Source organism: Periophthalmus magnuspinnatus, chromosome 18, assembly GCF_009829125.3.
Source record: "Periophthalmus magnuspinnatus isolate fPerMag1 chromosome 18, fPerMag1.2.pri, whole genome shotgun sequence".
Classification (NCBI taxonomy): Eukaryota; Metazoa; Chordata; class Actinopteri; order Gobiiformes; family Gobiidae; genus Periophthalmus; species Periophthalmus magnuspinnatus.
The window spans coordinates 7,880,776-7,906,527 of record NC_047143.1 but is presented as its reverse complement, the minus strand read 5'-3'; the positions used below and the strand labels follow the sequence as shown (position 1 = coordinate 7,906,527).

The 25,752-nt window shown below is 39.6% G+C and overlaps 1 protein-coding gene across 4 annotated transcripts in view; it reads left to right on the top strand.

Moving 5' to 3' along the window:
* The window catches only part of pcdh7b (protocadherin 7b), a 154,292-nt gene that overhangs the window by 19,551 nt on the left and 108,989 nt on the right, over nt 1-25,752 (top strand). The gene's annotated exons all lie outside the window — the stretch shown is intronic.

The window sequence follows — 25,752 nt, the reverse complement described above, 5'->3', positions numbered from 1 at the left end:
GATTACTTTCCCCCCTGTGAAGCCAATTGGCGGCCCGTCGTTTGATGTCAACTCAAATGTGCTTAACATACAAAGCGCCCCTCTTCCCCATCCCTCCACACAATTCGTTCTTCCACATTTGAAAGATTTACATCGTGCGCCTTCCTTCTTTTTCAAACTCTCTGAATAAGCTTTTCTTTTCAGGTCAGGCAGCCCTCTCCATCTCCATGAATTGGGGACATGACATGACAATTGGAGACCTTGTAATTTATGTTTAAGATGCCGGCGTTATCTGTCCCAGCGTGTATGTGTTTGAACAGGGAGGCGCACTCGGGTTGCCGTTCAAACCGTATGCCCCGTGTTTGCTTAGGAATCCTTGGTGGGCTAGATGTAGTTACTATGGCAATGTACCTCCCCGCTGTCCCAATGCAAGCACTCCCATGGGCTTATGTTCTAAAAGGCTTTCTGTCGCTCTCTCGTTGCTTGTAATTTGGACATATTACTGCCAAAAGTAAATCTCCCGAGTCTATCTTCAGAAAGTCACCGTATTTTAACACCGCTGGCCTTTAGTTTTGGGATGAGGCGTGGGAATCCTTGTTCACCTAAACTCTTTTGATAACGCCACCTGGCCTAGTGGGGTGCATTTCAAACATCTCTCTCTACGCTCTGTTGGCAGCTTTTTTCCTTTTCTTTTGGACTCATCCCGTCAGTGTGGCAAGGCCCCGCGGGGAACCGTAATTTACGCGGCTCCACACTTTGAGTTCTTGATTCATGAGATCAAATGAGACAGTTAAAGAACATCGACGTTAGCACAATAGTTTGCTCTTTAACTCAAGGCCAGCGAGTTGGCACAGTCTAAGGTGCGGTTTAGTGAGTGGCAACTTAACTAATGATTAAAAGAAAAGGAGAAAGTAACAAAAAACGAGTTATTCTTCTAGGGTTTTGTGAGCTATTGAGAAAGGTCAATATTCAGTTTTCCAAATAGTGTTTTTACTGCGTTAGTCATCAGTTTTATTAGAATTGAATTGGTGAAAAACTTTTTGAGAACTTATTTTGTGCTGTGGCCTTCCAAAGTGGGTGAGTGACAGTAAAAATAGAACTGCACTATGTAACTTTTTTGATGAAGGATCTGCCATGTGCTTGTTTCCATGGAGATGTCATTCATTTACCTTAAAATAGTCCACAGTATGGCATTAAATGTATCTCTGGTAGACACAATGAAGCCACTAGGACGTCTTACAGGTCAGTTCTCTGAAGAGCCAACTTCTCTCACTCTAAGAATGCAAAAAAGTAATATAAAATACACTTAAATAATACTTGTATAACCAAGAAACTATCTGTAACATTGTCATAATAATAATTTAAAAAAAACAGCTCAAAAATTGCAATACCATCATTCTACCTTGCCTTTTAAATGCATTCAAACTGCCTTTTACACTGAGAATATGTCCGAACGAAACATTTGAAAAGATTTGAGTCACATGACGGCTCCGTACACAAGAAAGACAAGCCTTACAAGGTCAGGTCTATTATTGATGCGATGTGCCGAGCAGGCATGTACTATTTTCAAACACTATCCCTCAGTATCAAATAGCCATGAGTCTTAACGACACATGAAACAACTCTTGTATATTTCATCCCATATCTGACGAGCCGGAGGAGAAAAAAAAAAAAAAATGAAAAATGATAAAACATCCACATATCAATGGCCCCATTCAGCTAGATTAAAGATACATAGACATCAATAGAGAGTGAATGAGTGTAGTTTAATGGAATAAGGCCAACAGAGTATTACTGTGTTAAGATAAAATTAGAGTTTGAATAAGCACTCTAAAGTTGCATCAAAATAAAAGTTATAGTTATTAGTATTTAGCACACCTACACACTTAAACCTGCGACTGCGGCACAGTACTGCAACTATTACGCTACTAGTACTAGAGGGTTAAGTGTCCAAGGACAGAACGACGGCATTCATTTGTGGGAGCTAGAATGGGATTCAAAACACTAACCTTCACCTCAGTGGACAAACACTCAACCAATTGAGCTACTGTTGCCCCATTACTACAGATAAAGCTATTATAATAAGATATGATATGTTCTCCTACAAGTACTACTACTCTTACTCTTACTCCCATAAATGCAGTTTTTACAACATCTGTTACTCTGGGTGCTAGTAACATATCTACTGCTTAAGACAAAAAACTACTTCTGCTGCTCTTGCTTTTTCTACTTGAACTACTACTGCTACTACTACTGCAACTCTGCTTTTTCTACTTAATCTACTACTACTACTACTACTACTACTACTACTACTACTACTACTACTACTACTAATACTGCAACTCTGCTTTTTCTACTACTACTACTACTACTACTACTACTGCAACTCTGCTTTATCTACTACCACTACTACTACTACTACTACTACTACTACTGCAACTCTGCTTTTTCTACTTCATCTACTACTATTACTACTACTACTAATGCAACTCTGCCTTTTCTACTTCATTTACTACTGCAACTGTTTTTTCTACTTCATCTACTGCTATTACTACTGCTACTACTGCAAATCTGCTTTTTCTACTTCATCTACTACTGCTACTGCAACTCTACTTTTTCCACTTCATCTACTATTATTACTACTACTACTGCTGCAACTTTGCTTTTTCTACTTCATCTACTACTACGAATACTACTGCGACTCTGCTTTTTCTACTTCATCTAATACAACTACTACTACTACTCTGTTTTTTTCCACTTCATCTACTGCTATTAGTACTTCTACTAATGTAACTCTACTTTTTCTACTTCATCTACTACTTCTACTATCCAAATATTTTACCATTCAGGTCAGATATAACTCCGCACCACTGCCTGCGATGTTGTTTTTGCAGGTATGCTTCTAATTATAACCGCACTGATTGACTAGAATGTGGACTATGAGGTGTGCATACTCGGAAGTATGTGTCATGAGTGCTATAGTGGAGAGCGTCTGCCCTTCACTGTAATGACTGTTGGCACGGCACGGCCTAATGAAGTGCGACTCCACATATGTGACAAACCGGGTGTGTATGTGCGACCCGGACTGGATGCGGAGGAGCCGAGGACGATGCTGCCCGCGGTGTTTTGCACATGTTGCCGACTTAATTAACACAAACTATGTCATGATCAGCGGCGACCTCTTTGCACCGCCATTGTGCCGAGCTAAAACTTCCCTCCTATATTTAAACTTGAACACACGGAGATAGTAGATAATTATGGGTAACTGTTAACGCTAAATCAGCCCTAGCTAAAGTTATGGGTGGTTGGCTAACGCTGAAGAAGGAAGTGCTAATTAATGGTTTGTGGAGCTGGCACTAAGTGGATTTATGGAGTGACGGCGTAAATGACAAGGTGTTTTTGAACTGCGAAGTTGGTGCAGATTTAGAAAGAAGTCAGTCTTGAAGTATATATATATATATATATATATATATATATATATATATATATATATATATATATATATATATATATATATATATATATATATATATATATATATATATATATATATATATATATATAAACATATTTTGGTCAGCAGTTGCAATACAACTTCCTTTCTTAATTTTTCTTATGAATTTTGTGTATTTATTCTTATTCAAAGCCGAACCTTGAACACTTCAGTCAGGATATTACCACAAACATGGTAAAAATAGCCCCTCAATTCACGTAAAAAGTACTTTTTTACTTGAGTATAATGTAGTGAAGTAAAACTAAAAAAAAAAAAAACTTAAGTAAAGTACAGTACATTACTTTACTACTTGTACTTCATTACCTTCCACTACTGGATATACTGAATATAATGTAATATAGACAAAAGCAGATTGTGGATTTTCTGTTTCAGGCATAAATCCTATTCACATTGAGTTCAATATTTTTTTGCAAGTCAGTTTGTTTTGAGTCACAGTGAGTCTACAGGCACATTTCACAACTTGTAGGGACCTGAGCTCAGTTTTACCCTCACAGTAACAACAACTGCACTCAATGGGTCCTCTTTATTTTACGGAGTTACTGCAGCCTTATACTCCACCCAGAACCCTGAGATCAGCTGACCAGCTTTTCTGTGGCAGCGCCCAGAACATGGAACAGCCTCCCTCTGCCTGTCAGATCCTCTCAGTCTTTAAGGCAGTTTAAGACTAGACTGAAAACCCACCTCTTCTCCCTGGCATTTAATACTAACTAGACAGGATATCTTGGTGTTTTACTGTTCTTTGCCTACGTATCATATTATCTGTGTACATGGTTTTTATGTGAAGCACTCTGGAAAGCTGAAGTTGTTTTTAAATGTGCTACATAAATTTAATTGAATTGAACTAGCTTTCAAATGGGTCCTGGTTAAAATTTTGCCATACAGCCACTATAAGCCATATCTCAAAAACTACGCAAATGACTTGTTAACGACCTATTGTGATGGAGTAAGATTAATAGATATCAGCAGGATTACTTTGAATTAGTTTTGCCCCCTGGGACTATGTCTCTCGGCTGGCCTGGGAACAGGACATATCTGGGGTGAGGAAAGTCTGGGAATCCCTGCTGCCCCCACGACCCAGTCACAGATAAGCGTAATAAAATGGATGGATGGATGGATGGTTTTGGTAATAGTACTTTAGTATAGTAATTGGATTGCAAGTAACAGCTAGACCAGGCATGCTCAAACTGTGGCCCTGAGGCCAAATGCGGCCCTCAGACAAATTTTTCTTGGCCCTCAAGGTTCCAGGTAAATTGGCCCATGTCACCTTAAACAGTACTTTTTACTGTACATTTCTGAAAATCTATTTTAATAAACTCAAATATTTAATGTGTCCCATTGAGGATCTAAGCGTGAATAAAGGTCTAGTGGTTCAGTCTAACTTGTAATAATAACACAGATTTGAAGTATCCGCTGTATTGGCGACCTGTCTATGGCTCTCAATCGGCCCTCAGCTTTGTCTGTGTTTTTATATTTGGCTTTAATGAGAAAAGTTTGGGAAAAAGGTGGTTTGCTCTCTCCGGGTGGGTGGTGAGTCTCTACCTCAAGTGGAGGAGTTAAAGTATCTCGGGGTCTTGTTCACGAGTGAGGGAAGGATGGAGTGTGAGATTGACAGGCGGATCGGTGCAGCGTCTGCAGTGATGCGGTCGCTGTATCAGTCCATTGTGGTAAAGAAGGAGCTGAGTCTAAAGGCGAAGCTCTCGATTTACCGGTCAATCTACGTTCCTACCCTCATCTATGGTCATGAGCGCTGGGTAATGACTGAAAGGACAAGGTCGCGGATGCAAGCGGCTGAAATGGGTTTCCTCTGCAGAGTGGCTGGGCGCACCCTTAGGGATAGGGTGAGGAGCTCGGTCACAGGGGAGGAGCTTGGAGTAGAGCTGCTGCTCCTACATGTTGAGAGGAACCAGTTGAGGTGGCTCGGGCATCTGCTCAGGATGCCTCCTGGATGCCTCCCTAGGGAGGTGTTCTGGGCATGTCCCACCGGGAGGAGGCCCCGGGGAAGACCCAGAACACGCTGGAGGGACTATGTCTCTCGGCTGGCCTGGGAACGCCTTGTGGTCCCACCAGAGGAGCTGGAGGACGTGTCCGGGGTGAGGGAAGTCTGGGAGTCCCTGCTTAGACTGCTGCCCCGTGACCCGGCCCCGGATAAGCGGAAGAAAATTGATGGATGGATGGATGGAGAAAAGTTTGGACACCCCTGAGCTAGACTTTTCAACTTTGGTTAAGGAACAAAATCGGCAGTCTCCATGCAGCGATCCCTAGACCATATCTAACAACATGACATGCTTGTTCTTTACGTTGGCATGCATACCCTTCCTTTGCATTGACGTCCACTGTACTTTTCGTAGTAAAGAAATGTGTATTTATAAAACTACATATAGCTAAAGTAATGTTTGCTTAAGCTGCAGTGTGATGAAAAGGTTAAGGTGCAATTTGGCTTGAAATATCATTGTGGAAAGTATATTCTTCCTCTAAGGTAACCTCTCCCTGCTATATTGTAAACAGTCTCCCAAAAAGCTACAGAGAAAATTACAGTTTGGTTGCACTGTTGTGTCTGGATACCTTTCTGAAAAAACATGGGAATTGCGGTCAAAGCAGTTGCAGTAGTAAATTTTACCTGTCTATAAATACCCTCTAGCTGTGAAAAGGGTGTGTTACCAAAAAAAAAAAACGTATAAGTGATGAAACAATGTGTGCAAGCGTGTCTTCCAGTGTATAGCCGTAGACACCGACAGTTATTCATACATGACGACTCAAGAGTGCGGCCTGGGGGGGAAGTGATGCATTGTGGGTAGCAAAATTGACGACCCTGCCTCACGTGTTTACAATAGTACAATGACAACAACAATAGTGAGACGGAGGTAGGCCTTCGTGAGCAGAAAAGAAGTGACAGATTTGAGAAATTGGCGTGTATGTAGTTGGCTGGAAGGCTTCCTTGGGGCTCGGGGTACCTTTTGGAATCATTGTGTCTGTGAATGCAGAGGAGTGTGAATGAAAAATAGCTGTGTGATCCTGCCATGTTGCTTTTCGACAACGCCACTTCGCTCGCTTGTCTCTTACTGCTAACTGTCATCCTCTTCATCATTTGGCCTTTATAGACTGGATATTTTGCTGTCTGTTTTGGAGCAACACAATACTGGGAAGAAAAAAAAAAAAAAATACAATTCCTAGTTTTGGCAGTAACACCTTTCCGCAAAAAATACACTGACCTCTAATAAAAATGAGCCTAGAAAATAGTAATCTTAAAAACTAATTATAACAATTAAAGCTAATATAACTTAAATACCGGTTTTGTCAAATAAAATTTTATGTTTCACAAGATGTTTTTTAATTATTTTTCCCACTATACTTGTTTTGTCTTGCCTTAACATGCTGCCCGCTACTCTGAGCTAAAATTCTCACACTCTCTCGCCTTCCTCCCCCCTCCCGCTCCTCTTCTAGTTATTTAAGGCTTAGATTCCATAAAACCCGCCTTAGGTCTGTTTGCCTTTGTTACTCTCCCCGAAACAGCATTTGCTAACGCTTGATCCGTGTTAGCCACTGGCCGTACGATGGGGGTTTTGACACTTTCAGTAGCGTCTTAGGCCCAGGTGGAGCCCCGTTGGTTGGGTTTAAGCTGTCTCTTGGTGGGGAAGTCTGGAAGACATTCTCGAGAAACCTGTCCCTGCTTATTTTCGCCAGCAGAGGAAACTGTTAGCGCCTCACCCTGCAGACCTGTGAACTGTTTACAGCTAATAGAAGTGCGAGGACTGCACACCGGGGCTGGCTGCACAAAAGAACAAAATGCCAAGGATTTTATCTTTTGTCAGAGCAAAGCAAGGGTGGCTAAAGAGTTGCAGCCTTGGTGAATCTCAATGTCTAATTGCCGAGGAATTTGAATGTGCACAGGTCATGTTTTTGGGGTCATTTGAGGTTAATCAGTTAGAACAGGTAAACATCTTTTTGCTGTGTCTCATGACTATAGCACAAGGTTGCTCTGTTTTGTAGGTGAGTAATGTAATACCACAAAGTGCATTTAAGGCATTTGTTAGAATAGTTGGATATTTTTAATATAATACAATATTATCTGGAAACATTCTGTCCTTTTTCTATTCTACGTAATGTCTCCTCTGTAATGTGTTGAACAATTTAAAACACCATACACAATCCTTTCCTTTTAATTTCAGCGTCAAGCTCTATTCATAAAGCATTTAACCCTAAGTTCTTTACACAGACAAACTGTTTTTCTATTATTCTACCAAATACCCTCTGCCCCAGATAACTGTTACCTTTGTGTATTGCTGGGTATGTTGCAGAATTGCACATATCCGTATAGCAACAGTTATTTCTGTCTCTCTGGAGGACTTAGCCCACTGCTCTGCCACAAACAGAAAACAGTCTCAGTGTGATCCCTGTGCACAACATCTGTCCCAGATTGCTCTCCCCTTCCTAATTAAACCCTGTTTACCTCAGCCTCCTTAATGCACACTACGACTCATTATTAGGCCCAGACTCCTCAAAGCCCTATTTAAATCTTGCTCACTGATGAGGACAGCATTAGCAATCTGCATTTTCCCTTGAGCGCCCCCTGTGTTGGTCCATGTCAGGCCTTTTTGATGCCAGTGTGGTCTCTCTCGCAGTCAAAACCTTTAATTAACACTAGGAAGGCTCCCCGCACTGCCTAAACATTGTTTTGGTAGATCGAATGAAAGGCGGTAAGAGAGAATAAGAATGTAGAACTCGCGGCAATTTCACTCATGCATTTTTAATGTTTATTCAGCTGTTTTTCTAATTAAAACCATGCATCAGACTTAGTCAAAAGCCTGTGAGAAAGAAAGGTCGGCAGTTGGAGAGAAGCAAGATTTATCATGCATATTTTCCCAGGGAATGCCCAGAAGACTTTTTTTTTTTTTTTTTTTTTTTTTTATATGATTCTTAGATTTGGCAAAAAGGTGATTTCATTTCCATTGCTTTTAGCACTACAATAGAGCTTGGGTTTTTCAGTTGGACTCCTTTTACAGCAGCCTGATTCAATTAGTCAGAGGTGAGAAGCGCAGAGATGGGGGTCACACTTGCCACTGCAGCCCAAATGGCGATGCTATCCGTCGAGACCTAGCATGACGCTAAATTTGGCAGATCCTGGGTCATTGTTTCATCATGGCCCAGATGGCTTTGGGGCTAACTGTGACTATCTATATACATCTGGAATAGACATGTTAATATAGAGGCCACTGCTCATGTGCTTTGCAGGAATAGTCACTGAACTCAGACTGAACTCTTTCTTTTACGTGAATGGTCTTTTAGAGTTAACAGACATCGTTCAAAGTGTAATTTCTGCACATTTCCAAAACATTATAGGTGTATTTATGAGCTAAATTAAATCGATACACTCAAGGTATGCCAGTGTATTAGCAGTAATAGTAGTAGTAGTAGTAAAATACTGTAACAACACACGGCTTTTAAAAGAATGTTTAAATTGGTGAAAAGTATGCTAACTGCTAAATAACACCGATTTGACTTTGCAACAAAATTGGCCAGTGGAATAAAGTAATTAAAATTTTCCACATGCTTTATCCAAATGCTAAGCACATTTCCGACATTGAAAGCAAAAATCTCAGATTTCAAGCTCACGTTGGAATTCTGGCACTTCAGAAAATGCAAGGTCATTAGTTAAAAGAAACACTTAGGCCGTTTTCATAGTAACTGATAGGGGATCAGAATCTCTGTGTACCTCAGCTGTTCATTTTGTGCTAAAGAAAGCTTATGCTCCTAGAAAAGGCCAAATTTGCAAAAAGGCTGCTCAGAACTTCTTGACAAAAAAGGTCATTTGTATTCCACACGGAGTTCAATACTTCAAACACTCCGATAAATTGTTTTAAGCCCTACGAATCTCTTTGTTTAGACCCCGTGGACTCTGGACCCCCTGCTGTCCAACGCCCTTCGAAACTTTGAAGTCCTAAGCTGATCATCCACACTCATTTGGCCAGTTCCAGCGAAACTCCTGTACAGTCTTGAGACACAGCTGGCCCTCCTGGAGATGCTCCTGGTGTGTTTATTCAACCCGGATCTGGAACAAAACTGTGCAAAATGTCCTTTTTTGGATGCTGCTAGTGCATGGAAAGGTCAGGAATGTGTTACGATAAACAAAATAATGGAAAAAAAGGACTTCAGAAGAATATAGTAGACTGTATAGCGAGAACAAAGGCACACAACGTGATGCTTTGTCAGTGCGCATTTAAGGGCTGTCACACATTTAAAAAGTTTATATAGTACTTCAAAAGAGGAAAATGAAATAATGAGTGTGACCTGTAAAGTCAAACTCTGGGTTACATCAATCTTGTGAGTCTTAGAAATGTGTTTGGCTTTGGTATAAACTGTGTATCTCAATGCGTTTTTTATCTAATCGACATACATTAGCTTGACAGGGATGGCCGTCTAGACAGGGAGAGGCGAGGGAAACGGCGGCGGGGGGGCTGCCGGAGAGCCAGGTGCTCTATCTAAACAGCTATTAGTTGCTGTAGATATAGCGCCGCAAGATTAAGTTTAAGTTGTGTATCTAGCCAAAGCGGGGCAATGCGGTTGTGACAGATTGATCATAGCATTGACCCTTGACCCTCAAGACACAAGGGCTTGATCCTCGCTTTTTAATTAAAGAATTACCGTCCATTAGCTTGACACGAGAGAGGAGCGGAGTCATCGGGCAGCAGGTGCTCAATCTAAACAGCGTTATTAAAGATTGGAAGTGGCGCTTGTTTGAGTAACTTTTCAAACATAGACGCCTGCTGTTTATCCCGCATTGATCCGCTCGCCGTCCATTACGCCGCGACGGGGAGCATCGGCGGTTGTCGGGAACTGCCATTACGGGAAATCCATACCTAATACCCCACTTGTTATGAATGCTCATTTTAAAACCTCAATAACGGAGGAGCTGCAGCATGGGCACTTACTGTTACTCCTTCAGGGTTAGGTGTGAATAACTGATTTCGTGGTTGATTATTTTTTCAATTTATTACGGTGTGTGTGTTATTTTGATTGTCTGGATTTTTCAGCCAAGACAGTGGTCAAAAATATGAATAGTAATAATATGTTTAAAACTCGTCCTCTAGCGTTAATTAAATAATTTTAATTTTTATGTAAACGAGTCTCACAGAATCAGTAATAATATTGCACATCTACAGTATATTGAGAGTTGGATAATGTAAAACTAGTCCTGTCCCAATACTAAAATTTCCAACTTGAATTCGATACTCTGGAATAGACTCAATACTCAATACCGATTACGATACCACGATGATAATTATCTTTATTTAGCCAATAGATTGTCATTTTCAACATTAAATCGACATACTTTCTTTTATATTACAATATGGCCTTATATTTGTGTAATGTCTTGGTTGTCCATAGTTTTAGGTTCAACAGTGGTCCATGGGCGTAAACTAGTCTTATGTGGTCTTAAACTAGTTATGATACAGCTCAAAATCATTCAGGAAAGGTTCATTTCTGTCCTACGAATCGATATCTGCACAAACGAGTATCTAGATTCTATACAAGTTCCATTCATCTGATTTATGATACTTTTGGCAACCCTACAAGACTTTGGTATGTTATGACGCGTCTCGTTTAGGGTCAGGGAAGTAACGAAATGCTAAGATGGAAAATGGTAAAGTAAGAAGTAATTTAATGAACAGGGTTGTAGAAGGTAAACTAAACAAAAGGAGTCTAAAATCCTTAAACAGAAGATACTTGCAAGGTTTTAAACTAAAGAAACAAAGGTAAAGTTAACTAAGACACAAATTTTACATTAACATAACAACATTTTGACAAACACAGAGTCAGTACAGCCCCGAACAGGTGTCCTGAGTCTTCTTAAATGGGAGGAGCTGGCTGCAGGTGAACCGCAGGATTGGCCAGGCTCAGAACTCCGTCCTCCAATCATCAGCAAGGGCTCACACATCCTGGATTTCATTGGGAAAGGGGACAAATTCAGGGACGCACACAAAATATACTCGACAAATACAAACGATGAAGAGAACTTAAGGCTGAGGGACATAACATTCACGAAAGGTTCATTTCTGTCCTGCGAATCGATACCTGCTCAAATGAGTATCTAGTTTCGGCACAAGTTTTAAAACTATTAGCATCTGATTTACGATACTTTTGACAACCCTATAAGACTTTGGTATTTCCTGCTTGTTTTGTTTACCTTTTCAACTCATTTTATTGAAAAGAATAAAATGCTTTTGTTGCCATGGAGTGCGTATGACATCAAACTGTCTATACAGCCCAGTTTGACTGTTGAGATAGTTTGTACCATTTCCTGAGGCTGTCACGCTAGCTTAGAGGCATACAATGTAAAAGCAGTCAGTCAAGTTCTTTACTGCTGAAATAACGCTTAAACACGCTCCCACTTCAGTTAAATTTATGAAAAAAACTACTTAGCAAACTTAGCAGCGCTGTCCACCACGAATGCAATTTAGTGTCTCGACCTTTCCTGCAGAAATCCTGGCTTTTATTTATGGGGCATGTCTCACAGTTGTAAATACACGGTAGGTGAGGTCTAATGTGTTTGGATCTAGCCTTGAATCAAATTGCGTGAGGCATTCGTCCCTCGGGGGAAAAACTGCAGCGCAACAAAAACAAGTCTTTCTTGTTCCTCTCAGTGATCACTAATTACACACTGACATGCCTTTTACAAACCACAAAAGGGAAAATAAATGGCAAAAAGAAAAATTAAATCGTGTAATTATTGTGATGTGAAGGTGGAGTGAACATAGTCGGTGGTTGGAAATAGATTGCTTTCTTCGGATAATGCATTGGTGCGTGAGTGATAGTGTTACGGTTCTTTGATGTAATGAATACTGTAAAGGTGCAACGCATGCTGGGAGTTCTTTCAAGTCGACAATAGGTGGGTAACAAGGGCACGCTTCCTGCACACTTTGAAATATTGTTTGACCTTACGAAACCTCAAACTGTGCCAACAATCACTCACTGTCACGAGTTATACTACAGCAAAAAAAGGTATAGAAGTAGAAAGTAGTAAAAGTGACCACAACTACTACCACTATTACCACTACTACTAGGGGTGGGACGAGGCACAATTCCGATGAGAAAGGCACTTTACAGATTGGGGTCTGTGAGAACCAAATGTGAATCCAAATGTGAACACATGGAAAAGAAAATCTCTTGAGATTATTATTCCCATGTGTGCACAGTGTTGTGGAAATTTTGTCTTGCGAGATCTTGTCCCATCCCTAACAACTACTAATACTACTACTACTACTACTACCACCATGCTGCCACTAGGCTTGGGATGATACTGAAATTTGGTGTTGCAATTATCATAGCCAAAATAATTGTGATTAACGATTATATCACGACGATAACTAAAAGTTACTGACAAAAAATGTTATGGATATGAGTAATTTAAGAATAGGTTCCATATTTAACTGGTACTGCACTGTTCTTGTCAATAATAAAACATTTCCATTCATGTCTGTATACATTATGATGTGCAATGTATTTTCATTTATTTATTTATTTTTTTTACTATTCACTATGAACCATATAGTCTGTGTTCTCAATAAAGTTTGAATTGAAGTAAATAGAACAATGATCTAGAAGAAAACATCATGGAGAAGTCGTTTTGTTTTGCACATTCTAGTGATACAACGGCAATAATCTCTGTTGGACGATTATCACGATTACATAAAATGTCGCACGAACGATTACAGTCGGCCCTTTTTAATCACGGTAAACGATATTATTGTTTATCATCCCATCCCTGGTTACCTCTAGATATCACACTCAACCACAGAGTGAAAGAGCCAACATTTTCCTTCGAAACGTATTGCAGTAAAAGCATGTGTTAGAAGAACTGTTAAATACCAGAAATATCTAACGTAGGTGCTTTGACGCGTGGCGAAGGAGCATCCTGCATTATTTTCTACGCGCGTGCACACACAGCCAGCAGAACGCCGCCTCCTCTCCCGCTTCTTTCCGCGCAAACGCTCGTCTCTCGCTCAACTCGCTATATCCTGCTCCAACCAGCTCCTTTCCTCTCCTGTCACTGCCTCGCTCTGTGTTCTCATTTTATAAGTAATCTGCAGATAAAACTCCTATTTAAAACACTGCAAGAGTTGTGTTAAAGCCTGTTTAAGAGCTGTGACGCGCTCTGGTGTGCATTGGCCTTTAGCTGCTAAAGAAAAACCATCCAGTCATCAGTATCTGGGCCTGTCTCTCCCCAGAGGCTCAAAGGAGATTATTATTCCAACAGTTGTGGGTGGATTTGGATTAGTGGCACAATGATCCTTGGAATTCTACCGCGAAATGGCACAAAATGAAAAAATAATTAGGTGTCACGTTTAAACACACAGAATTTCCTTGACTTATTTGGCTGCCGTGGATTGACAGCTTGCATACTCTTTAAGTATTTTGTTTTGGAGGGCGTGGCTATCCGGTTGTGTACTTCTGCGTAACTGTTACTAATGTGTTTTCATTGAGGAATCCTACAAGTGGCTTAGATTTGTAGTATAAAAGAATTATGAATTTTAACTACGTGTGTCTGAGTTTTTTTATTTTTGTATGTTCTGAAAGCGTTTCCTCCTTCACAGGTACAACAAGGTCGCTGCACTTGAGTTATTCCTTTTTGCATGTATTTTTTGAGTAACAAGACACGCAAGCAGTTTGAGAAGCCGGAGAGACAGAACAGGTGGGCTGCTCATATCACAGCGTCAGTTTTTTCATAGTCTAAGATGTTTCCTTAAGACCTTTTGAGGGAGCTTCAAAAATGAGTTCAGACAGAAGGCAGCAATGTGAGAAAACCAGGACTTTGATGGCTGGTATTTTTAGAAGAAATACTTTAAAGGTGTTTGGGAAAAATATATCCAAAACCTCCCAAGACGTTTAACATGGTCTTTTTGGCAAATGAAGAAATGTATGTGTTCTTTGTTACATTGTGTTACAGAAAAAGTCACAAAATTTAATGCGTTTATGGATTCTGGATCATTGCAAGAAAAGGTCAAAGGTGCAAGTAAGTTTCATGTCTGCAGATAAATGCAAAGTAGTTTGTCGTAGTTTCTTGAAAGAAGGCATATTGTGCTTGTATGTGCAATATAGTTATAATCTATGACACCGTTGATCATTATGTTATAATTTGCACATTTTAAATCACAGTATTCATCTAAAATAACTTAATAAAAGAAACACGTCAGCTGACTTCCACGTTAGAAAATTGCAGTGCCCAATGGGAGCTGACTTCGCTATTAATGTCATCACAACAAAGACCCATGCAGTTGCTGGTCCCTCCTATGGATAGCTGCAGATCACGCTTGCAAGTAGTGGATTTTGCTGCTGAATCCTACGCATATCAGTGATTAAGAAAATAAAATTGAAGACGAAGTAAGTACAGAGCAGAGGGCATTTGCCAGTGGCAGTGAAAATGGAGATTGATCGGCACTATGGCGTCTTGAAAATAAGCGATTAAAGATCGTTCAAACATGCATGAATCACTCCAAAAAACAATTTCTAAAGGGTAAACAAGAAGATGAATCAATTATAACATGGTTAAAAGCTCTGAAAAGTCAATTTTGCGTAATAAGTCTGCTTTAATGATAGCTAGCGCAATTAATTAAATATTTGCATTGACAAAAAAAAAAAAAAAAACTATGCTGTTTCTCTCCAAGAACTTACATTTTCATCTATTGAGTCCAAATACTGGTAAAATATTTATTTCATATTTATTATCATGGCCCAGCAGCACTGTGACTCATGCATCATATTGCCATCTTCAGAGTCATATATAAATAGCACAAAAAAACCAACAAAAAAAATATGGTATGCAGAAAACCTGTTGCTAGTACGGCACTTTGAGGCTCACTAGTTTTCCGTGCATTGGCAACGACGCAGAGAAGCTAGCCTTAATGTCACTGGAACTAAAATAATATATGCATATAGAGCGTAATTATGTGCGGAGCTCCAGTCGACAGGCAATTAAGGCAGGAACATGAAAGCAGTGGGAGGTCGGAATTGTGAGATGGTTACATATAGAGGTATTCTAAAGTGTGACTCAGGGATACTGCAAATTAGCGTCGCAGGAGATGAACAAAAAAGTTGCAAAGTTGTCACCTGAAATCTATGAATTCTAAAGGCAATTAAAATGCAAAGTTGTTGAGGTGAGTTAAATTTCAAAATGAGATGTTTATAATTCAATATTCAGCCTAAGCGTACAGGTTAGTGGATGGTAGATTTTTTTTTTTTTTTTTTAAGAAAGTCAATATTTTGTTCACAATATTGACGTGATAAAAGAATGTTAATGGTGCGCTATGTAACTTTCCCTGTTATTACTTTGCCTAGAATGTTCCGCATAAAACATATTTCTAAAAATGCGTTCTTACTATGAGAGAGGTCGCTTCACCGCAGATCTAACCTGTAACTCGGTCTGGTGATATCCCCCGTTTGTTAGCACGATGAGATCTTTCAGGCAAAGCGATAACATCTCCATGGAGACAACCACCGGCATGAGATAAGCATAAGGATTTGAGAGTTTTTAACTTTCGAATGTTTATACAGTGATCTCAGAAGTATGTTCATGATCGACTTGTGTGGTCTTTTGCTCGAAATGCTGAAAATATCAAATTAATCATTATATTTAAAGAAGTTTGTTGCATATCTAGTACAAAAACAAAACAACAATTTGAAGCAGATAGCAACATTATAATGGTTGATCAGTGCATGTCTCATAGTAACATTCTTCGGACCTCACACTGCCCAAAAAAGGCAATTCAGTGAGAGAGACACATTTCGTGCGTGGATCTTGTCTTTTCTCAGCTGTCACGGCCCCATCTCTGACACTATCATGACTCTAGACTTACTACACTTTTTCCCTGATGCACGCGGCGCTACACGGAGACGCTAGCTTGTGTACACAGCCATAAGTCAGCGGCGCATGTCAGGGCCTGGAAGATGAACACTGCGTTGGGTTCACCTTCTCTTAGACCCCTGGATCATTCAAACGCTTCTGGCAACACAGTCCTGGTGTAAGCTGTTTCATGTCTAACACTTTGCTGTAACATCTCATTTTGGCAGAGCATGCTTCCAACGCACCTCGCAAAAGTCCATATAAGGTGTTTTCTGCACGATAACCCACTTTTTTCTCCCCTGACTTGATCTCGCTTGGCCCTAATTCTTCTAAATCAAAACCATGTAGATACAAAGCCTAACAAGGAGCTATAAAGCCGAGAACAAATGGGAGAATGTCTCAGTAAGATTTGTTAGGAATGGTAAAAGATAATATAGAATATTTGGGGGCGGCTTGTATAACATTTGGAATAAGCTTTCTTTATAGATATTGCTGTGCTTATGCTGTTGTGTTAAATAACTTCAGACCTAAAATCTTACATTTAAGATAAAAGCAAACAATTATATTTTAAAGGTTCATTATGTTACTTTTCTGGTGCTGTGTCTGCCACCTCCTTACCTCGATGGAGATGTTATTACTTGGCCTGGAATGTTCTTAATGTTTTATTTTGTTTTTCTCAAATACCATTTTTAACGTGAGCCGGATTTTATAACTTTGTGTCCACATGGAGATATATAAGTTTAACGCCAAACTGTAAGACTATTCCAGCAAAACAATAACATCTCCATCGGAACACTCCACCAGAAATGTTACACAGTGCACCTTTTAATCCCAACCCATAACAATATATCTATATCCGCTCCTGAAGATATTTGTAGGAAGATTTTCAGACTTTTGGCAGTATATTTTTAATCAGCTGAAACACTCAGATTGAAAATGAATCAATTGTACAATAAACAATCTTATTTGTCTCATTTTAATCTCAATGAATTTGAAATGTTCACAAATAAATAACACAGAAATGGAAACAAATATATATATAATTTTCCTTTTCTGTGTAGCTTGTGAGTGAATTAAATGTATTCAAGTGTGGAATGTGCTTTCATATTAACAAAAATTTGCCTAATTGTCTTGGCCATAGGGTTTTAAGACTAATGAATAGATGTGTTGGCTAATTCTGTAACAAAAGAAGGCAGCGCTCTGTTGGAGGTCAGGTTTTCTTTTAATTTTCTTGCTTTCAGACTGCAAACAACTTTGTGCTGGTTATTAATGATGTTTGTTTCCCTTTTCTAATTACCCCAGCTAACAGCTAGCAGTGACAAGAATTCTAATTTAAACTAAAGTCGAATGCCTGGGATGGATGACTGCAAGTGTGCCCAATCTGTGGCGCTTTATTGGGATAAAATATGGGTTGCACATTTTAACCAAGCAAATAAATTCAGGAAATGAGGGATTTGGTGACTTTTAGGGGGTATTGCAACTGCAAACCACATAGAATTTATGCCTTACTTTGGGCTATTTCCCGTGCTTAGCTGGCTGCCAGACAGTCATTTCTGACACAGACACAAACCCTTAAGCGCTCTTCAAAGCTGCCGACTCCATTGGCAAAAACAGTAATTTAAGCTAAGCGTACACCGGCATAGCTGGTCTCTCTGCTTTAATCTATTGATGGTAGTCTAACCTGATCCGGCAGGAATAGATTCGCTGCCACTAGCTTCTGTAAACTTAAAAAGACTTCAAGGGGAAAAACACAGAAATAAACACGCTTAATATTTGTCATATTGATGTATTGTTGTTAATACTACTGTGCATCACCCGGGGACGCGCGGTGATTGGCTGCTATGGGAAGGCACCAGCATTGACAAACATAACATGACGTATTGATTGCAATCCATTAAACAAGGGCATAGATTGTGTTTGTGGCTGTATCCAGTAATCTTTCGACAAACTATTGTAAATGTTCTACTTATGCTTCCAGTTATGTCTGAAAACCTACTTCTATACCATTAGATTTAAGTTTAGTTCGTAAATGGGAATGCGGCGGCTACTTTAAATTCATTACCAAAAGTTACCACTACGCATCGACCCAGGTGTGTGTCCGGATAGTTGAAGTAATGTGTTTGCTTCAGCTGTTTCATTCAAAGCAGGTGCCTTTAATGAGGGAGATTTTTATAGCAAACGGCATTATACAATACCTCCACACATGGGATGCATGCTAGGTGGCTGTAAGATCAAACTGAGGAGGGAGACGAAGACAGACAGAGAGCGAAATCATGGGATATAGTTAACATTAGTACAAAAATATGCTATACACTCACCTCAGCGGTATCATCAGTATTCAAATATATAATGTAGTGTTTTGGTTTAGTTTGTTTTAAATAGATTTTATTGATGCATTTTAACAAACCAGTTATTCTTTGGTTTTGTTTGACCCAGAGTTTGTTAAGGTGTGGGGCACGCAAATATAAAAACAAGCAGCCTCTCCAATGGCTTCAAACTGCATACTACATAAGTCATATTTTGGTTGAAGTGGCATTGCTTGCATTAGATTGTAGAATTTCAAATATCCTCTGCAGTGTGTTCCCTGCTCCGGTGAATTATTAACCCCAGCTATTTAGCATTTGACTATATTTTGAGGAGTGCAAAAGGAAACTAGGAGGACATGTTTTTCGGCTCATTACAGAGGCCCGTCTGACCATTGCGGGCGCCTTTTTAAGCTCAAATAATAAGAGACTTCCGACCAAAGAACAGCGAGGACTTGTAGTACTAGCAGTTTTTTGGCAGCAGGTGTACAAACATACTGTGGCGGCGTAGACACAACACTTCCCTTCCCACTCTCTTGTGTTTCTATGTGCAGGCAATGAGCTCGCTATCTCAGGGTCCCCGAACAAATGAGCACTGATTGAGCCTGATGTTTTTTTGCAGAACGCTTCACTGGGTTTTCTGTCTTTCACGCCTGACGCTGAACAAAAAGCACGCACGCTAGCGAGCTAACAAAGCAGGTGCAGGGAAGTTGATCCGATCGTCACCTTGAACTTATGGGGACTTGACGTAGACTCGAAGTAGCGTACGTGCCATTTTTGAGAGATACTTTTGACATGGATTAGCACTTGTTAAATTATACTTAAAAACCTGATCCAACGCTTGAATTTATGCGTAACGCTACTTTGTAAGTTAAAAGGAAGTATTTGTATAGGTACAACTGGCACGCCTGCTGTTTTGCATTGGTTTATCAAGAACGAGAACACCCCTCCAAGACAATGACTAATATTCCAATGAAAAAACAAAGCAAAAAAACATTATTGAGCCCAGAACTTCAATACTGTCGAGTGACCTAATGGATAACAACATTGCATTGTCCTTTGTAATCTAGTTTTCAACCCTATTATAGTCTAATGTTTTGTCTCCCAGTGGTAAACAATCGACTGCAATAATAGTCTTGTAGCATTTTTCATACCCTTCGCACAAATTTGCCATAGAAAGAAACTTAATTCTAAAATTCTAACTCATACTTTTTCATTTGGTTATTGGCTGCGTTGTATATCTTCTCACGCGCCGCTTTTATTCGCGTTAGATGTCCCTTCTCCCCCTTAACCTACAGCCAGAAAGACAGAAGCTATAGGCCACAATCTCACTCCACAGTGGGATAAGAATACAAATGACCGTTTTGTATCTTGGAGAGAGGGAGACTGAGGGAGAGCAAGGAGCCTAGGATTGCACACAAAGTCCTTCAAATCCTCGGAGGCGCTAGAGGCCGTCATGTGCCGAGCGGTAAATTGATCATGACATAGCACTGCCGAAAAAAAAGGCACCCAGAACGTACAAGCGTGTCAACGGTACAAAAGACGAGGCAGAGGATGTAAGGGCCGCACAGAAAGGGAACACACACAGAGCAAAGAATTGTAACATCTCGGCCAAGAAATGCAGCCTCCGAGCTTATCATGTGCTGTTTTTTTTTTTCTTTTTGCTAGGATATGAACATACAAAGATAAACCATTCACCTGCCTTCCCTCCTTTCTCAAACACCCAGAGTTCTTAATGTCGCACGTAAATCACATACTTCTAAAGCGTCTATGCTACAGAATTGCCAGTTTTTCTAGGTTAAACACACCCTTTGCCTTTAGAAGTGGATTGGAGCGTCCCAGCGCATGCATGTATTAGGCTTACAACCTTGAAATATTAAAGGCGCAGAGCAGCAAAGGCAGATGCGTCGTCACATACGTAAGATAGTGACCATCTGGATGAACCTGGTAGGATTTAGTCATGTATCCAAATGGCCACGCAAAAGTCAATCTACTGATGAAGTATTGGGTGAGAGGTCAAAGATCAAAAGTTTAACCCAAGCGGACACTTTGGATTGGAACGGAAATGTGGCTTTTCATCGGACGCTTAAGTAATCATCTGGAAATCTCTTATTCGACATGCCAGACGACAACAAACTATGTCAATGATCATTTTTGACGTCTTGTTTGAAAGTCTTAGTAGAGGTCTTTGTCCCAGTTGTTTGTTTTAGCTTAGCTGTATACGTGATGCTAATGTTTTGATTGTGTGGATAACAGTGCTCCCGAGTGACTATAGCTGCGAGAAATTGTCATGGCGCCAAATCTATTCAGATAGCGAGTACATGTGATGACAGAAAGGCATGTCGAACTTCCTTAGCCACTATAGGAAGAAAAATCTGCTTAATCTGCAAGTCTTTGTCCTGCAAATGTTACAAGGTTTTATGTCGGCTTACAGTATATTTAGACATAATATCCTCTGCATTTGACCCATCCTTCTTTGCAACGGGGGTGTCAAAGGGTTGCCAGGCTTCAGCGACCCAACCCGCACGATATCGTCTGAAAAACCTACCAAAACCCACGGAATGTGCGGATTTTCGACTATATTTATCACCTACGATGACACAAACCGACCTCCTCCCCTCTTTCACGCACAAATACAAGTTCCACAAAGCGCTGATGGCTTTGGATATAAAGATTTGTCACCTAAATTCACTATCATTAGGATTATGCTAAAATCAATACGTTTACCATGCAAGATAGCTCTGGCCAGACCCACAGGCAGTATTTTTCACCTGCGGCAGTTCCAAAAAAGCTGCCCAATTCCGTGGGAAAACAGCTTACCTGGCAAGACTGGGGCGTCAATCACCAGCTTGTCCGCATGGATATTGCTGATCCTGGAAAGTATAGGTATAGGTATAAAATCAAAATGATCTATTCGACTGTATTCGCAAAGAAACATGGATTATCACAGACTTCACCTGGTGGCATCATTAATGGAATATTTCAGGCAAAGCAAAACTATATCCATGGAGACAGGTGTCAGACTCAGAAAAGTTATGTAATAAACCTTTGAGTTCTAAAAAAAAGAGTTGGCCTTGACTATAACTGTCCAATGTTTTACTCGCTGAAGTCTGACCCGTTCTTCTACCAGGTATTTTATTTTTGTTCTTGAAGAATATAATTTTTGCACGGTAAATTAACTAAAAAGATTTCATTAGGTTGTCCGTTTGTTGCATTAATATTAAACTGCTCATTGTACCTACTTAGTGAATATTAAATGGGGGAAAAAAAAGTTAATTAATTTTTGCAATTTACTTTTAAGTACCGTGTTGCGAAGTGTAGTCTAATTTCAGTTCGAGCAAAAAGTGCTTTCTGTAACGTCATTGTCCAATGAGCTTTGAAGTGACGCTTCGCCCTCAGTCTAACCCTTTCATCTTGTGCCGTGGCCCCTCTTGAACTCCCCACTCTATGCAATTTTACGAAGCCTATTTTACAAAGCATGGAATTAAAGAACGCAGCATGGATAAGATGGAGTGAAGGATAAGTAGAGGCCATCACCTTATTATTCGCGAGATATTTGTGTGAAAAGATTGCAGAGGTTTTGGGAGAAACGTTTGAACAAAAGCTTCACGCTGGTTTGGATGAATTTCAACGAACAGGTGTCCTTCTTCGGGACAGAAGCGGCATTGTGTTCCGAAGTGCACTTGCCTCCGTTTTTCCTTCACCGCTTTCCAGCCACAAAATTACTCTCAAATATTTCCCACTATTCATATTACATCCCTCTGTCCAACCAGCTTATGATTTGGTTAGCCATAGAGCAGTTAGTGGTGATTCGATGACTCATGGCAACTTTTCTTTTCTCCCTTCAACAAATAGGGAGCATGACAAGGGTGTCTTTTAGGCGTCCAACTCCAATAGTGAGAGCTGTTGAACTTTATTCCTCTTTTTGACATCGGTGGCGTTTCAAAAGTGTCCTGGCTTCTCGGTCCCTGTGGCTATAGGAGTAGGAAAGACATGTAGCATACGTCAGCAGCAGCTAAAGCACCGTATGTGAGTGCTGCTAGGGGAATGCAGTAGTACGGGGCCCTTTTCTGAATATATTCTGGTTTATTCCTTCTTAGGGATGTCAAGATTAATCAGTTATTCCAAAAATGGGATTATACACATCAAATAACGTAGTGTGGCTGCCTGAGTCACATTAACTTCATAGTATTATTCAGAAAGTTTTCATAAAGCTGGTCACAGATTAGAGCAATAGCACATCAGACAGTGCGGATTAAGGGTTTCACTGTTCAATAGTTGTGAATAATCCGAAAATCACAAGGTTTCTTCTCACAATTTCATATAGTGGAATTGCTAATCCTTGTTTAGTCTTGACTGGTCTAGTCCTAGTTTCACAGTTTAGTCTCAGTCTGGTGCCGAGCTGGCTAAGGTACGCTTTTGTTGTCACTCATTTTTGAAAACATGTAAGTAAGGTTGGGCCAGAGTGGCGACATGCTTAGTAGTAATTAAAGTACTTATGCTTACATTCCTTCCTTTTGTCTAAGGTCACTGTTCGTGCTAGTCAAGTAATGGTTAAGTTTGTGTTAAGACTTTCAGGTCACATAATCTGGTTTAATCCTGGTTTTATTAATCTATTGTTTCTGACATTTAGACTATTCGAAATGACGCAAATTTACACGAGCCCTTACTTAATGCGTTCATTCTCCCACGCTTTCCTCCCTTACTCCACAATTACCGATTCCTTTCTGTGTCTGGGTGACATTGGATTTTGACATCCTCTTTGTCACTGGCTGTGTTTGAGGGTCTTTAATCTCCCCTAAAAGACAAGTGAACGTAGTTGAAAAGCCTGTGGAATTGCAGTCGCCTTTTTGACCTTGCCGAAGCGTTACAGCCAGCGGGGTGTCACCTCAGTACCAGTCAGATCAGACGCAATGTGTGCTTGGGCCTTGTGCGCGGCTGTGTGTGCCAACCCAAATCCTATTAGATCTCCTGATAGTGTCAAAAAGTGACAGGAAGCGGAGATAAAATGTGGCAATGTTAAACAACTTTTTGGGGCTTTCAAACTTTGCAGACAAGTTTCAAATTCCATGTCGTTCTGCTTGTCTCCTGATAACCATCTACAAGCTGGAGGTCATGGAATCAAACAAGGAGGCTAAAGTCCTCTTTGATGACTGCAAACTCGGGCTATGCATGACCAGGAGAAGATTAGTTAAAGTATCTCATGTGATTATTAGTAAAAAAAAAATAAAAAATTAAATACATAAATAAATAATAATAATAATAATAATACCATAAATAAAATAAAAATAAAAATAGATACATAATAATAATAATAAAAACATATAAAATCATTGTGTCCACTGAAACTATGTGATTCTTTAATGTTTGCTTTTGGAAATATATAGACCTGCCACGATAATACATTTTGAAGTACGATGTATTGCTGAAGAAATATAGACGATAAACGATAATATTGAATGCCATTATGCCACTGACACAACAGCCCTAATGCAGGAGTAATAGCCTATATGTACAGTACTGTAAATGAACATGAGCTGAAATACATAAATGAAACACTTAAAAGAGCCAGAAAGTTATTGATTCAACTCTCTACACCTCTCTACACCTCCTTTTTATTCTAACAACCGCACCCATGATAAATATTAAACTCCATAAATTATTGCTTCACCTATCATGTATTGAAAGGTAAGTCGATATAGTAATTATCATTATAGGCATAGAAATATAGTTAAAGTATTGGCAATGGGAACACTGTTTACCTTACAGAATGACACCATAAACCAACATATTGCTTACATCTCTTACAACTGTGCCTTCTAAATTATATGTTTAGCTAAACCATAAATGGGGTCTGTAGTTTAAAAAGTTTATGACAAGAAAGACAAAAACAACCATTGGACAAATAACCTGGTGACACAGTGAGCCAGAGTTCATGTTCGAACAATGTGACCCTTACTCTAACTCTAAGACTAGTGTTTTGGAGCTTGTAAAGTACACAAGCAATCACAGCAGTTACAGAGCTCAACAGTCCCTTCCACTTTGGAAGTCCGCTAAGGTTCCCGAAGTAAATTTTCTGTTCATTTTTCCCATAGACTTTTCAAAAAAAAATTTAATATTAACAGTTCAAAGGCATTGTGGAGGCTAACCATCTACGTGGTAACTAATATCCATTACGCGGTTGTTTTAAGTCCAAAAAGGCAACATGTTTTGATAACTTAAGGTTTATAAAGCTTCAGAAGCAGATTTACATAAAACTATAGGTCTTGAGGTCATAGTAGCTGATTAACCCGGAGAAAACTTTCAAACTTTATTCTATTTTATTATTATTTTTTATTTTCTTTTATTTCTTTTCTTTTATTTAAAAAAAAATAATTTAATTAAATTAAATTTTATTTATTTATTTATTTATTTTTATTTTTTCGGAAAGTCTATGATAAAAGAACTAGAGGGTAGGCTGTCAGGCTGTTTGTACACAAAGTGATTCAGTAAGTGCTTTACAGAATCAAAATACATTAAAATCACAATATAAATATACAATAAACATACACAATAAAATTGACTTAACAAGAAGTGCAGTTTAAAAAAAAATAAAAAAAATGGTTTTAGTCATCTGCATAACTACCAGAACTGTTTTGAGACTGGATTTAACCTGAACCTGGATAAGAGGTAATAGTATTAGTTCTCAAACTTAGACCAGCATGCTAATAACGCAAACTAACATCTCTACATGCATTTTAACCTGATCATTTTCACTCAAAAATAGACAGTTTTCTCAACTTGACAAAACGCCTCCCTGGACTGCTCACTGTTGTACCTGTTGTGTACTTTTCATACCAGCTTGCCTTCTCCTCTCCTCTTTTTTTATCGAGTTTTCTGCGCAGTCTGCTCATTCAATCTTTTTCTCAATCTGCCGCGCTCTGTCTGCGGGTCAAGGGCACAGGAAAATGATAACATTCGCTCATTCTCTGGTCAAATGAGGAGCCGGAGTGAAAAAACAGTACAGACAAACAGGAGGCGATGATGGATGGCAGGTGTTCCGTGAGGGGTGTACACATGAATCATGAAAACTTTGTGAGCATTGCCGTCACGTAGAACACCAAACCAACTAACAAAACTTC